Below are 14,904 nucleotides of genomic sequence, written 5' to 3' on the forward strand. Positions count from 1 at the left end.
CTTACTACACATGCCTGTGTTCAGAAAAAGGGTAGGGGGGATGGGAAGGGTGGTCAGATGAGAATACCAATATATTTCTGTCATATTTTAAAATGTAATAACAGTCACCTTCCAAAATATTTATTGGGCAAAATGGAAAATTGTTTGACCTACTAACTGTTTATATAAAAGTTAACAAGTGCTTTAGGAAATAATTTGTAAAGGACACCAGATAGTAAGAAAGAATTGTCTGTTTGCAAAATACTTTTTTAGTTTTCTTAATATACCCATCTATGTTTGTTGTGGGGAAGCAATAAAGTGGCTTTCAAATAATACAAAATGGTTGCAAAAGTTTATTTTACATAAACAAAATATTTAACTGTAGGATGAAAAGATAGGAGCTGGAAGCAATCTGGATTCTGCTTCTCCAAACCTGAGCATATGTAAAAGAAAGCCTTTGCCCAGCAGAATTAGCAGATGGTCTAAATCCCCTTGGAGTACATGGGCTCAGTTCAACACTGATTTGGGATTATTCATTCAAAGTCCTTGGTCTTCTGGAACTTTACTAAGGTAGGTAAGAATAAACCATGTCATTCAATTTGAGCATTGTAATTTGTCTAGTATGATTCAGAGAGTTAGTAAGGTAGCTTTTATGCTTGGGGGAAAAAAAAAACCAACCAGTAACAACGCTCCAACATGCATGTTGACTATGGTTGGTGTAGACCATTTCCTTAGAAAATCAACTAACTTTTACATTGTTCTGACTTCAAAAACTAACCTTGATGAAGGAAATATGATTCTATCTTCTGTATTTGAGGCAAAGATAGGCAGACAGTGAATACATGGGATACTAGAATCAGGCCTTCAAAAGAATCATTCAGCCAGGAATAATGAATTGACTCTAAGAAGATAAGGCTTATTGTGAATAAATATAAATTTCATCATTTTGGGCACAGACAAATAAAAACTGAAAAGAAAAAAAAATCTGTAAAGTTGTTAAGTAGGGCATATGGAATTTAGCAGAAACAGCAGCTTGCTGTATTAGTCAGAGTTCTGCAAAGAAACAGAACCAATAGCATACAACTCTCTCCCTCTGCCTCTCCCTCTCCCTCTATCTCTGTCATCTATCACCTCATTTCTCTCCGTCATCTTCTCTCTACATACTCTTATGACTATATTTAATGTTGGTTACATGGAGAGGAGTTAGATGCATTTTTTAAAAATGATGATGATGATGAAGAAAAATTGATTAATATTGTGCCATTCAGGAAGAAATTCAGAGAGTGAATAATTTTCCATAGACATTGCATTTTCATCCATAACATGTTTCTTTTTTTAATTTAAATTTTATTTTATTTTATTTTATTTTATTTTATTTTATTTTATTTTATTTTATTGAGAGAGAGAGAGCTCACACACAAGTAATAGAGGGGCAGAGTGAGAGAGAAAATCTTAAGCAGGCTCCATGCTCAACACAGAGCCTGATGTAGGGCTTGATCCCAAGACCCTGGGATCATGACCTGAGCTGAAATCAAGAGACAGACGCTCATCTGACTGAGCCACCCATGCACCACCATAGCATATGTTTCTATAGGTCAAAGCCACAGGTTTGAAAAACTAAATAATATTTTGTTCTTTGTCTCTATTCTCAGTTTTGTTAGAATAATGCTACTGAATACCTTCCTGAATGTGTCAAAAAGTAGTGGTGATGTTATGACCTATCCACTTTGATGTGATTATAGTAAAACTAATATCGAGATGGTACATCTGAACTTAGTATATTCCCCCTTCAAGATGTACTTTATTATATGATAAAAATATATAAATTAAACCATGATGTTGTTTCTCATGGTTATTTAGTATAATGAATGTATAAACGGGTACACAAAATTCACTCTGTGACTCAGACAAATGTGACTACCAGCTAATTGGGCAGTACTATCTAAAAAGAACAAGATCAGAGTGCCTGGGTACAGTCAGTTAAGTGTCCTACTCTTGATTTCAGCTCAGGTCATGATCTCATGGTTGTGAGATCAAGCCTGGCGTTGGGCTCTGTGCTGGGCTCCGTGCTGGACTTGGAACCCACTTAAGATTCTCTTTCTCCCTCCCCCTTTGTCTCTCCCCCTACCTCTCTCTCTCTCAAAAACAAAAAACAAAAAACAAACAAACAAAAAAAAAACCAAAAAAAACCCCAACCAACCAAACAACAACAACAACGGCAACAACAACAACAAAAACTCACAAAGAATAAATACATATTAAACAAAATCTTAGCAGGAAACTATCTCATTTTTTTCTAATAAGAAAATACCACTGATGTTTCAGACTTCTAGACAAAGTGGCAAACTGGTAGCTCCAAAGTGTAATCCAGTCCAAATATGTGAAAATGATTTAGAAACATGAGGCAGCATGTAAAAGTCAGGTGGTTGCAAATAAAATCCTTGATCTGCTCTTTTCTTGAAAAACTTGAATTTCTCACAATGTTGTATAATGTATTCCTGGTTGGCAACAATCTCCTGAAAATGTGTAACCATTTTTGCCTTTAGGCAAGCTTTGTGCTCTCCAATTGATTCCTTCCTGCCACTATGTGTCCTATGCCCATTCACCAGGGGGCTCACATCACTTAACTTAAATTATCTTCCAGTCTTTGTAGTCCTTGAAGTTTTGTTTCCTGTTCTTTAAAAGAGATGATGGCCAATTTAACCAAAGAGTTCATGACAAACTCCCACCATTCTGGAATGTGTATTGAGACTACTGTGGAATCCTAGGTTTCTAGCTTAGAAAGTTCTTAGATTTTTTTTTTTTTTTTTGGTTTTAAAAGGAATGGGCCTGCCTTATTATGACAATAGAGATATGATTAGAATAATTTTTCCTACCATTATCCAGTTTGTGGCTTTCAACAAAGATTTGCTGGAAATATGAACCACAATTTCAGTGCTTTTATTGGCAAATAGGGCCATACTGGTGAACTGATACAGTAATTGCACTTCTGTAGACCTCAGTACTCCAATTTATAATTATTTTAAATTTAATGCTTTTGATTAGGTATTTCCAGAAATGAGAGTGCTTAAGTAATCCAAGAAAGAAGGAAATGCCTTATAAATGTAGGGATGATTTAAAAGCTTTCTTGAAAGTATTCAATATCAGATACCTAGTAAAGCTAGTTCCTGGAATTGATCATCTGTAAATAAATAACTAGCAAGAAATTGTAGTACTATAAATACTGTAATCACCATGAATTCTTCATTGAAAGCATCTAGAATATATCAGTAAATCTTTCATATAGGGGAATTTCTAGAAATACCTGAAAAAACAGAGGTTTTAAGTATCATGTGTTATAAGAGCAACAATCTATCAGTATTTCCACTGATGGTCTTAAAGTGATATGTTCAAATTCCTTTAATAACATTTTCCCCTTTTGTGGTGCAACAATGCCTACCATACAATAACATATAAACCTTATTGCCACTTGGTAACTTAACAACTAACAGTTTATGCTGATCAAGAGGTAAGGCTAATTTATTCAGGTTTGAGACTCTTGAGATTAGAAATATTTGGTAAAATTATTTGTTGAACTGGGAAATCAGTTGCACTTATGTATAAAGCTTGTGTGGACCCTCTTCCAAGTGCGGCTAAATCTGCTTTTATAATTTGTCCACAATTCAGTGTGGACTGAAATCCCACTAGGACATAGGGCCAGTTTATTTGTGTATAAGAGCACATGGTTTACAACTCATTTTATAAGTACCTGAAAAACCTTTGGCTCCTACAACTCAGCTCTGCAGTGAGAAGCCCATGGGGGTAGAGCTACAAGATGCCCACCTGACAGTAGAAAAATGAACAGTAAATTGGTTGGAGAATCTACGATACCAAAAACTACTTTCTGGCTGCTGCATTAATTGATTATATCAATCAAAGTAAAAACTTAACATATATACATTTATGAGTTCCTTTATATCATTGAGTTTGGGTCCATTTTATTATTTTTTTATTATTTTTTTAAACAAATTTTTTATTAGCTTTTAATTTTGACTTTCTTAGCTTTCTTTCAAGAAATCCTTACTGAGAACCTATTTTTTTAATGGTTATTTATCTTTGAGACAGAGAGAGACACAGCATAAGCAGGGAAGGGGCAGAGAGAGAGGGAGACACAGAATGTGAAGCAGGCTCCAGGCTCTGAGCTGTCAGCACAGAGCCCGACGTGGGGTTGGAACTCACGAACTGTGAGATCGTGACCTGAGCCGAAGTCGGACGCTTAACCGACTGAGCCACCCAGGCGCCCCAGAGTTTGGGTCCATTTTAAAACAAAAAGGAATCCTGAAAAAAAAATCTGAGGCTAAACATTCGGAGGGTAAAAATTTCTTCAAGCATAGAGGTATAAAGTTCTTATATTTATTTTATAATGCAATTCTTTATTGTGAAGCTAGAACTTTGCTTTAATAGAATACTATGATGTAACTGGGTCTTCTTTACCTTTTCCTGTTACCTTGAAAGAAGCATTCCCCACTTATAAGTTATAAGAAAGAGTTACAGACATTTTCTGTAATCCTTCACCTTCTTTGCTCATTCATTTATTCAAAATATATTATTGAGTACCACTGATATACTAGGCGTTCATTCTCCTGGGTATGAGGCAAACATTAGGGAACAAAGAGAATCCACAACAGGGATTACATTCAGGTATATATCAGGAGGGAGAAGACCTGTAAGTAAGTTAATTATGTAGTATGCTCGAAAAGGATAAGTGCTTTACAGCTGGATGAGATGGAATCATCTGGGAAGCAAGTGTGCATATCGAGGTGAAGAGGGCAAAGACTGAACCCGGGGAGAAATTCCATCACGGAGAGATAACTTTGTGAGAGACAGTGGAAATCCACCTTTATCCCTTGCCCGTGACACAAACTTATGGTCAGTGTCAACTTCATCATTCCAGGTTTGACTCTAGTAACAAAAAACCAAAATCTCACCATTATATAGTGAGAAGATACTTATACTGAATGATAGAAAGGCCGGAACTCTCCTGTAAGCAAATCCTGGCATACTGACTAATTAACTACGTTTTATTATAGCTCCATGAGACAGGGAGGTCTTTTTACTTTCATTTTCTAGCCTGAGCTGTTTAGTCATTGAGGGTTTAGTTAAAAGACTTTTAAAGGAAGTTGGGAGTGAGCCATGTAGTTTGAGGGAATAGTTGGTTACTGGTCAGGGTGCCTTTGCAGTCTGAATTCAACCTTCTCTAGGAACTAAAGGGCATTCATTGGTTGCCTTTCCTCTGATTACGAAACATTAAGTAAATCCTTTTTTTGGACAGGATAACTGCTCAGATTTCCACTTCTGGTGCTATCAAATACTGATGAATATTTTATATAGCTAAAATTATTCCCTGATACAAGCATATGCTGCATGTACAACTAATCAAATATTCAGCCAAGTCACATAGCTTGTACGACAAGAAATCCCCTAATAAAGGGCTCAGAGTTTTCAGCAAACTGGTAAAATTCTCTCTTAGAAGCTAGTGGAACGTGTGACATTACTGTTCACTACATTTTAATGGCAAAATAATAACAAATAATGTCAGTTACTTTATCTCAACTGTTTTATCTTTTCCTTGCTGAAAGCCTCTAATGGAATTACTGTCTTTTTAGCTAACCAACTTATAGAGAATGTGGGTAGTGGTTTCAGTATTTATGAAATGCTCATTTTCTCATAGGGTGGAGGCTACTGATTTTTTTCTGTAAATGGCAGAATTTATTAATTGATGCTTGAGCCTGTTGCATGTTCACTTTAACTTTCAAGAAGGTAAAGAACATGGCAGACACATATTCAAAGCAAAACCTGAAACATCGCTTGAAAACATCTAGCTCAAAAACTTCATTATAGAGGAAAACACCCTCTACACAGCGAAGAAAAGCTTCAGTTCCTGTCAGCATAATTAGGAAGCCCTGAAAGAGATTTCTTAGGATCATTTTTATGTTTTTAATAAGAGTTCTTAACCAAAAGAATATATAGGGAAATTTATATTAATGGTATTCAAAAAATTGGTAGATTCATGTATCTCATATTTACTCACGAGTAGAATAGAATTATAAGTTTATGGAGCTGACACTTCTCTGAAAAACATGAACCTGATTTGTTTGGTATAAAAAGCACCAACTCTCTCTCAACACTAAACAGGACATAGAAGGCGATGTGGATAGCCTCCAGCTATTATTTTTTAGTAGTTATGTTAGCTTTAAGTTCACTTACCATTTAGGGAAAGAACTTGGTTCAGGGAATGGACTAGAAATCTTGAAAGGTTGAACTCTTAGATTTTAATCTCAGTTCACAGTAGCCATAGGCAACTAGCCTCTGTCACAGAAGCAATTGAGAACATAAATGTTGTTAAAGTATCTTGAGCCAATTGAATAAGATAAAATTTTATAAAGATATATGCCAGGGTATTACTGATAAAGCAATGTGCTTTTTTCAGGATAGCCATTATTATTAAACAGCTGGCGGAGTAATATAAATCCACACAATGGGCTTCAATCTGCCACATGGTCATCCCTAAGCACAGTAGTACATAAAGTAAAGCTTTGCTTTGGTCAGAATATCTTGAAAAGCTTTCCATGGTGCCTGAATCCCAGCTTCCCACTTTCCTTTCCAATGAGAAATCAGAATAGTTACTGGGGTGGAAGGCTTAGATGACGTCCAACTGGGTCCAAAGGCTCCAAAGGCTGGTGGGCTGTGTTGTTTGGAGGCCCCTAAACAAAAGCAAGGATTATGAAGCGGGTGGGTTCAGTGTCTAACTCCTTTACAATTGGGTCCTGTTGGGTTTTTTGCATTGACAGCCTCTTAGTCATTATTATCCCAATCAAACCAGTTTTCATGATGATATTCCATATCCCATTTTCATCGCTACATGAAATGTAGTATTGAAAGGGCCGGGCATCTTTCACAGAGCATAACAGGACATTGATAACTGTGCAGATTGACTCCCAATGCAATCTCGGGCCTTGTTTCTTACTTTATGATCTTTTTTTTTTTTTTTTTTTTTTTTTTTTCTGGACCAGCAGGCTTTCCCTCATCAGGCTGACGATGGCTCACTTCACACATAACCACTCAAGACTTCTGTGCAGCATAAAATAGAAGATCAAAAGCAGGTAGGAGAAGAGGAATAAAGGAATGAATTGAAAATTGAAAGGGATGTAGTTGGAAGGAAACAAAGGTTTATAAAAGATGAGCTCAAGTTTCATGTTGGTGATGATTAGTCTTGCAAAACCTTCTGAGACCATGGAAGCATTTGCTTGTCGAAAATCCAGGTTTTCTCTCTCTCTCTCTCTCTCTTTTTAAAGGCTTTTCATAATGAGCAACTCTTTTCTCATTTGAAGGGTTGAATCTTTTTTGAAAGAGTTTGGTAACACCAGGCATTTGAACACTCAGTCACATGCAGCAGAACCAGGCACATGGAGAACAGCTGATTCCACAAAACCAAGGGCTTGGGTAAGTGCCCGGCGCTGAAGCCACCTAAAGTGACTGCAAATGCTGTGTTTTTTGTAAGCACAGGAAATTCATTTTAATTTAATAATCTTTTATGATATAAGGCCATCTCTGGTAAAACTCTTCTGGTAGTGTGGTTCCATTGATGGGTAGGGGTTGGGCTGGGGAGTATCTTAAATATCTCAAAAGGAAACGAAAAACATCTTCCCATATTTGAGGGCAGAAAGCTATAAAGAAACTTTTATGTTGTGAACTGCAGTGTCGTCCCAAACATTTGGGTTGGATTTGGAGAAAGGACTTAATCTTTTGGCAGCTTATTCAATTTTGAAGTTAGAGCCTGAGGTCAAAAGTTGTACATGATTTGCTACACCATTGTATATCAGGCTGCAATTCCATCCGCTGTCCCCTGCCAGTCGGCCACAGTCCACAGATGTTCCATTAATGAGATATCAGGATCCCATCCTACCAGAAAATCTGGTTGAATATGGGTGGCATCATCTCTAATTATGAAGACGATATTATTGAAAATAATTATAGTTTGATTTTCTTTTAAATAAGAATAATTTTAATAATGAGCCTAGTATTATTAGAATTGACATGGGATCTCATGTAACCTGGGAGCTATCATGGCGATTCCCATTTCTTGGGTGACCTCTAAGTCTCCTTCCATTCTAAGATTGCCTTTGGTAAAACCAGTTGTTTTTGATGTTAGAGAGAAGACCTTACTTCTTAGGTTCATGTGTTTGAGATAATAATCTTTTTGGTTCTCAGGAGTATGACATTATTTGTTTTGCTACTGTGAATTGGCTTCTTACAATTCATTTTACGGGCCAAAGAAAAACAATCTAAACTGTCAGTTTAAATAACTTTGGTAGCAACAGCAAAGAGGTTGAATTTAGTTAAAAGTTTAATATTTCTTTAATACATAATAGAATATTTCTTTATTTCATTTTTCAGTCAGTAGCTTTATCTTATGAGACACATATCAGAGCTATTATTTGAACACTGTTCCTAGTTATACATTTTTTAATGTTCCTCAGTGATTTTTTTAAGTTTTTCTTTACAGAGTATTATAATACTTGGCTAAATATAAAAATCTATAAATATGCTGTATGTACTTTCATTTTAGGCATTTTCAGCAATGTCCTCAAAATAAAATATAGTAATGGTTATTGTTAATAGCCACATAATGTAATAGCCAGATCATGCTAGATATCGTAACAAATTCTACATTCCTTTCAAGACATTTAAAGCTCCCCCTCCCCCGCTTTTAAGAAAGCCTATGAAAATGATCCAGAGGATATTAAAAAATCAGAATTTTCTGCTAGGAAATCTTATTTCAAAGGTAACTTTTGAACCATGAGCAGATGCTCGGACTGTAATCTATTTAGTTATGGCATCAAACAGTGAATTACTGAAGATTATGTTTTTGTAGCTTTTTCAATAGCTTGGATAGCATTAAGATCATTAGTAGAGGATGATAATCTTTTGTATCATTTAAACACCTATTAGCAATGTTTGCTTGCAAGGAATTCAATTTTTTGGTTAATTTACCAAATCTGTGCTCTTTTTTTCTTCTGTATTTAAGCTGGAATTTAAACTGGGTCAAGACTATAAATTAAGCTTGATCTGGTTTGCCGTGTTTTGCTTCCATTACAAAATGTTGTAACTAAAAACCAGGCATAACAGCTTTATCAAGACATGATAAAGTAAACGTTAGACTGACCTTTATAGATTCAGAGTCATGGCTGATTGTTAAAGTATCTAAGTTGATTTTGAGTGGGGAATTACAGGAATTCCAAACTCTCAAGGCTTCAGTGATGTGGGAAAGAAAGGTACACCTCAAAAAAGTAAATGATCGACTTGACCAGTTTGATAATACTTTGCCGAATATGGAATGAATGTCATGGGAAGTGTTTTATTAATAATGACCAGTGGTTTTTACCAGGGCTTACAGAAAAATGTATTAATGAAAAAAATAATAAAATGATATTGGTTGAGAGGAATCTCCTGAGAAATGTATTGTGTCTTGTCCCCCAGACATATGTATTGTGTTATGTAGAGTCATACAGTAATGTTTAAAGCAGGGTTGGCAAGGCCCACAAAGTAAATATGTTTAGTCTTTGTGGGTCTTTGTCAGGACCACTTAAAGCTGCCATTGTAGCTCAAAAGCAGCCCCAGAAAATATGTATACAAATGAGTGTAGCTATGTTCCAATAACATTTCATTAGTAGACACTGAAATAAGAATGTCACATAATGTTCCCTTTTCATGAAATATTATGTTTTTTACTCTTTTTCAAGCATTAAAATATGTGAAAACTGCCTTTTTTTCATGGTCCATACAAAAGTAGGTGTTGGGTAGAATTAAGCCTGCAGGCCATAGGTCACTGACCCCTTGCTTAAAGTGTTAATTTTCTAGAACTCACAATAAGGTATAATAGTACACTAAGAAATCTAAAAAAACAAAATTACATGCCTGGATTTTTACGGATTTAAAAAAAAAAAAAACAAGAACGTTTAGAAACTATTATAGTGCCAAACCTTGAAGAAAAATAAAAAGCTGCTAAGCCTTAAGAACAGCAAAATTAAGTTATATTAATATGGCAATTTTGTTATTTCTATTGCTATGTATGTGAAAGTTCCAGATGCTAAAGACAAAAGGTATTTTTTTAGCTTGTTAAAAGGTGGTGGAAGTTAAATGAAAACATTAATAGCTTTATTTGTTTATAAAGTTCAGATTGTCTGTAAAATGATGTTAATTTCAAATTTTCACTAAGACTATAGTCATTTAATATGAAACTGCATCACTAGAAAGAGTAAGAACAGATGAAGACTGCTTAGTATCATATGTTAGAATTTAAAGTATATTTGCTCAAAAATGCTTAACTAATAAGTAATCAGAGCTCATATAACTACACTGTCTCTCAGTTGAATATACCGTCATTAACCCACTGAATATAAACCTGTAAATTACATGAGTAGTGCTTTCAAATTAAACCATTTTGTAGATAAGTTATAATTTGAAAGTAGAAAGAACTATGGATAACTTTCTATTTCAAATGTAATTTGTCATAATTTGGATATAAGAAGTTAAAATAATTGAATAATAAAAAACTACTAATCTTTTAGAGACTTAAAATCATTACCATAGGATATATACGTCTTAAAAACTTATGTGTATTTGTGTATAATGCACTTTTGTGCTCGTACATGCGAATTCTGGCACAGCAATTCTATTTAGAAACTTATTTTGAATAAGTATTTGAAATTAAAGTAATATATTTCTGGTTTCTAAAAATTCCTTGCTTTGTCAATTCTATCATAGGAATGTGTGCCATCAATGTTAATGGAATGAAAAGGAGACTTAGCAAGGGATTGTATTAAGTTTGATGTTTTTTAGTTTATAAAAGCTAAAAAAAATATTTACAGGGCATTAAAAAGTGCTAGCTGAACATTTTTTTTTTTTAAAAAGTGAAACAATTACTTAAAGCTATTTAGAAAACACTAAAAGTATGAATATTTTTTAAAAAACTGAATCAATTAACTAATTCAAGTAATTTTTAATCCAAGAGTTTTATATATGTAGATATATTCTTAGACCTCAATCTCATTTTCTTTTGTTTTAAAATCATATAAAAATAAACATAAATTACCTCTAGTAGTGGGTGGGTTTAAAGATTTTAATTTAATTAATGTTAGTTGAAATTGAAAATTTTCATTAATGATATAATCTTTAAAAATTAAAGCATTATCCTGATCAGGACTAGATGTTGGTATACTTGATTTTCTACATTTTGGCAGTATGGTGTTATCCCTTTTATATCACAAATATGATAGTAATTTATTTAACCAACATTTCTTGAGAATCTACAGTGGACATGGCACTTTGTTAGATCCTAAGTACAAAGGTGAGCATAATACTCTTGCTTTTTTTTTTTTTAATTTTTTTTTAACGTTTATTTATTTTTTGAGACAGAGAGAGACAGAGCATGAACGGGGGAGGGTCAGAGAGAGGGAGACACAGAATCTGAAACAGGCTCTAGGCTCTGAGCTGTCAGCACAGAGCCTGACGCGGGGCTCGAACTCACGGACCGCGAGATCATGACCTGAGCCGAAGTCGGCCGCTTAACCGACTGAGCCACCGAGGCGCCCCATAATACTCTTGCTTTTATGAAGCTGACAGGTTTACTAGGGGGAAAACAAAGATGTACATCTAAGTCATCCGGGGTAAGTTTGAACCTCCTCTCCCACAGAGACATTTGGCAGTATCTGGAGATATTTTTGGGTGTCATGACTTGAGTGGGAGTACTCCTGGCATGGAGTGAGAAGAAGCCGGGGATACTGTTACACATTGTACAATGTTGTTAAAACATCCTATAAAAAACAATGATCTAGTCTAAAATGTCAACAGTGTTGACGCTGATAAGCCTTGACTTCAACGTAGTACATTTTTAGAACTGCTATTATACAATGGCACAGAGACTCTGGCAGCAACAGAATAGGAAATGGTCAACGCTACAAGCAGAAAGTGTTGTCTTGTTAGAGGAATATCTGAAAGAAGAGCTATATGTGAACAAACTCAAAAAGTTGATTGGAGAGATGTTCCTGATAAGAGGGGGTGGATTTGGGAAGAGGAGCTTTGCAGACTGAGACAGCAAAATGAGCAAAAGAATGAATGTGTGTGTGAAATAACTTCTCATCTTTGGGAATGATAGGTGTAGAGTGGGTAGAATGGGTACTGGAGAAGAGAGATCTGAGGTTCGGCAGGTAAGTAGCAGTCTTATCTCAGAAGTTTTTTCTTTCTTTTGTTTTGCTACATCATAGAGTTGGGTTTTCCCCTGAAGGGTGTTGAAGATGATGAAGGGTTTCAAGAAAGGACATCACATGGTCAGGCAGTCTATTTGTAGGTTTTATCAGCCATGGTGTCAAGTGTCATGATTATTTAAGGAAACACATAATACTACATCATTTGATCAGAGAAGAGCCATAGGAAGAAAATGTCTCCCAGTGGGAAAAAAGGATCCCTACTTTTTTTCCTATAAATGTTTTGCTTCTGATTGTATACTTTTCACTTTATTGGTCAGAACCACATGAAAGCAATAAAAACTCAACCTACTTTAATTTATGTAGTTTTGTAAATGTATTCTGTTGCTGACTGGCTGAGTCCCACAGGCCTAAGCCACCATGTTGTGGTATTAGGTAGCATTGTCCTTTCTTAGAGGTTCTGTTTTCAGATTTCTGTTATGGAGCCGTGATGAATTACAAAAAAAAAAAAAAAAAAAAAAGAATCTGCTTACTACTAAAAAAAAAAAAAAGACAACTATAAATGAAATCTCAACTATAGCAAAACCTTGTTCTTTTATCTCAGTGGTTCTCAACTCTGGATGCCCCGTAGAATAAGTGGGGGGAGAGATTTGGGTATCTGTACTTCTTAAAACTCCTCAGGTTAACTAGGAAATATTAACTTCACATTTTTATTTGGGTTTTTAATTTCTCTTTAAATTTTCTCCAATAAATGTATCTTCTTATTTCTATTAAAGATTAAAATGAATTTTAATTGTTTTGGGCATACAACAGCTTTTAAAAAGTGGCTTTCGGACAGTGATACAGAACAAGAGGAAACTAGTGTATGATTTCTTACATGAAATTCACGGGTTGGATGAGTCTCACTCAGGTAGCTAGTTAACTAGAGAGAACTAGAGATTTGAACATGGAATTTTGAACAGTGATATTTATGCTTTCTAGTGGTCTTATTTTGTACTGCCTAGCTCTCTGATTGCTTGATCAAGGTGACTAATAAGCATGGTGCAGTGAAAGAAAGGCTAAGAGTTTGATTTTCCTAGCTATAGATCAGACCTCTCATCCTAGACAGCTGCCTTAAAAATGTGGGGTTTTATTGCTAAAATGCTACAGGAGATTGTACTGTGTTCCTGTGATTGTACCAACAGAATTCATCCCTGCAAAAAAGTAACTAAAAATGCCAGTCCTAATCCTTCATTAACTCAATAAAAGCTACTAATTCCCTGATCTGTGCAAGGAGATGACATTTTTTTTCATCCATCAGGAAACAGAAAGGAAAAGAAGGTTCAGTTCTCATTCCCTATGGATTATTTATAACATTGTGCCAATGGGCAAAGGAGAAAACACTGTCATTTATGAGTTGTCTTTTCTACAGCTTCTGGAATATTTTTTTTTTTGCATTTCTCTTCTTTGCATCAAAGCATTCCCTCTGTGGAAAAATTTCTTTTATATACTCATTGTCATCTAGTTTCCTTCCTAATTTTCTCCTTCAATTCACAAACTTTCTTAACCAAGTATCTATTGCCTCTACTTCCTTAATATATATTTATAACAAACATCCTCCTAAGACATAAACAAATAAATAATCAATCCCACTCTACAATCCTACTTGAAGTCCTTACTAAGAGCATGGGAAATACATTTTTTCTCAACATCGTTTTGTGGGGACCTCAGTCTGGGAATGACATTTTACCTTAGCTTGCTTCTTCTGTGAAGCCAATCAATGTTTGTAGGTAGGGACATTCAGCCCATGGGGACCATGTTGCTACCTTGTTCTAAACCAGTGAGTTTCAAACTTTCCAATATAACTCACAGTCAGATATTTACATTGTAATCTAGTATACACTCATCCAAACATACATACATACATAGTTTGTACATACAAATTTTATAAAAATATTCTATTTGACTCTATTCCATTATCTTCCATCCTATACTATCCCAAACTATTCTATTTCGTGAGAAATGTTGTTCTTGACCCACTAAACTAATATCCTAGTACAATAATTATTTAAAAAGATTCTTCTCATCTAAACCCATGATTTTCAACAAGGTCTGAGAAGTGTAGAGATAGTTTGAAACCTCTCACGAGGTGTACAGGTAGTTTGAAAACAAAGCTGTTTTTGTTGTTCAATGAAGACTTGTGTTTAGTGAAGAGGATTATCTTATTTAGATTTTCAAATATCACATGTAGGAGATAATGAGATTGTTTCAAAGACGTCATTTCTATTCTTCTCATTTATAGTTTATCCTTTTTGTGGGTCATCCAAGAATAACTAAATACTTATTGCCATTCATTTGGCAATTAATTATGTATTGCTGGGTGACATCTTTTGTGTAAATCTTTGGGTCAGAGACATTTTTGTCATGATGAGCCTCAGTTTTCAAACTGTTCTTGTTGGAATATTTACCACAATAGTACAAAATAAACTCTCCTAAAGAAGTGGGATCTCCATGTCTGAAGGATTTGGGTTAAATTTTCCAAAGGCCCTGATTTACAGTTATGATACAACATTATCCATAATCTTATCCACCATAATATATCCAACTGCTTACCTCCTTCTTTCTGTTCACCTGCTTCCCTCTCACTTACTGATGAAGATCCACTGTAAGGGCCTTACCTACTGTGGCCTGCAGCTATCTC

The 14,904-nt window shown here is 35.0% G+C and overlaps 1 protein-coding gene across 10 annotated transcripts in view; it reads left to right on the plus strand.

Moving 5' to 3' along the window:
- The window catches only part of ZPLD1 (zona pellucida like domain containing 1), a 539,338-nt gene that overhangs the window by 466,300 nt on the left and 58,134 nt on the right, over window positions 1-14,904 (plus strand). For 8 of the 10 annotated variants that reach the window (XM_042999205.1, XM_042999203.1, XM_042999206.1 and 5 more), the window contains 3 exons: window positions 365-549; window positions 7,035-7,121; window positions 7,350-7,461. The gene's annotated coding sequence lies outside the window, so the exon portion shown is untranslated. Of the gene's footprint in view, window positions 1-364; window positions 554-7,034; window positions 7,122-7,349; window positions 7,462-11,598; window positions 11,688-14,904 lie in introns of those variants that run through there. The other 2 variants (XM_042999207.1, XM_007095982.2) reach the window with 2 other exon arrangements.

The sequence above is a fragment of the Panthera tigris genome, chromosome C2, assembly GCF_018350195.1.
Source record: "Panthera tigris isolate Pti1 chromosome C2, P.tigris_Pti1_mat1.1, whole genome shotgun sequence".
Lineage (NCBI taxonomy): Eukaryota > Metazoa > Chordata > Mammalia > Carnivora > Felidae > Panthera > Panthera tigris.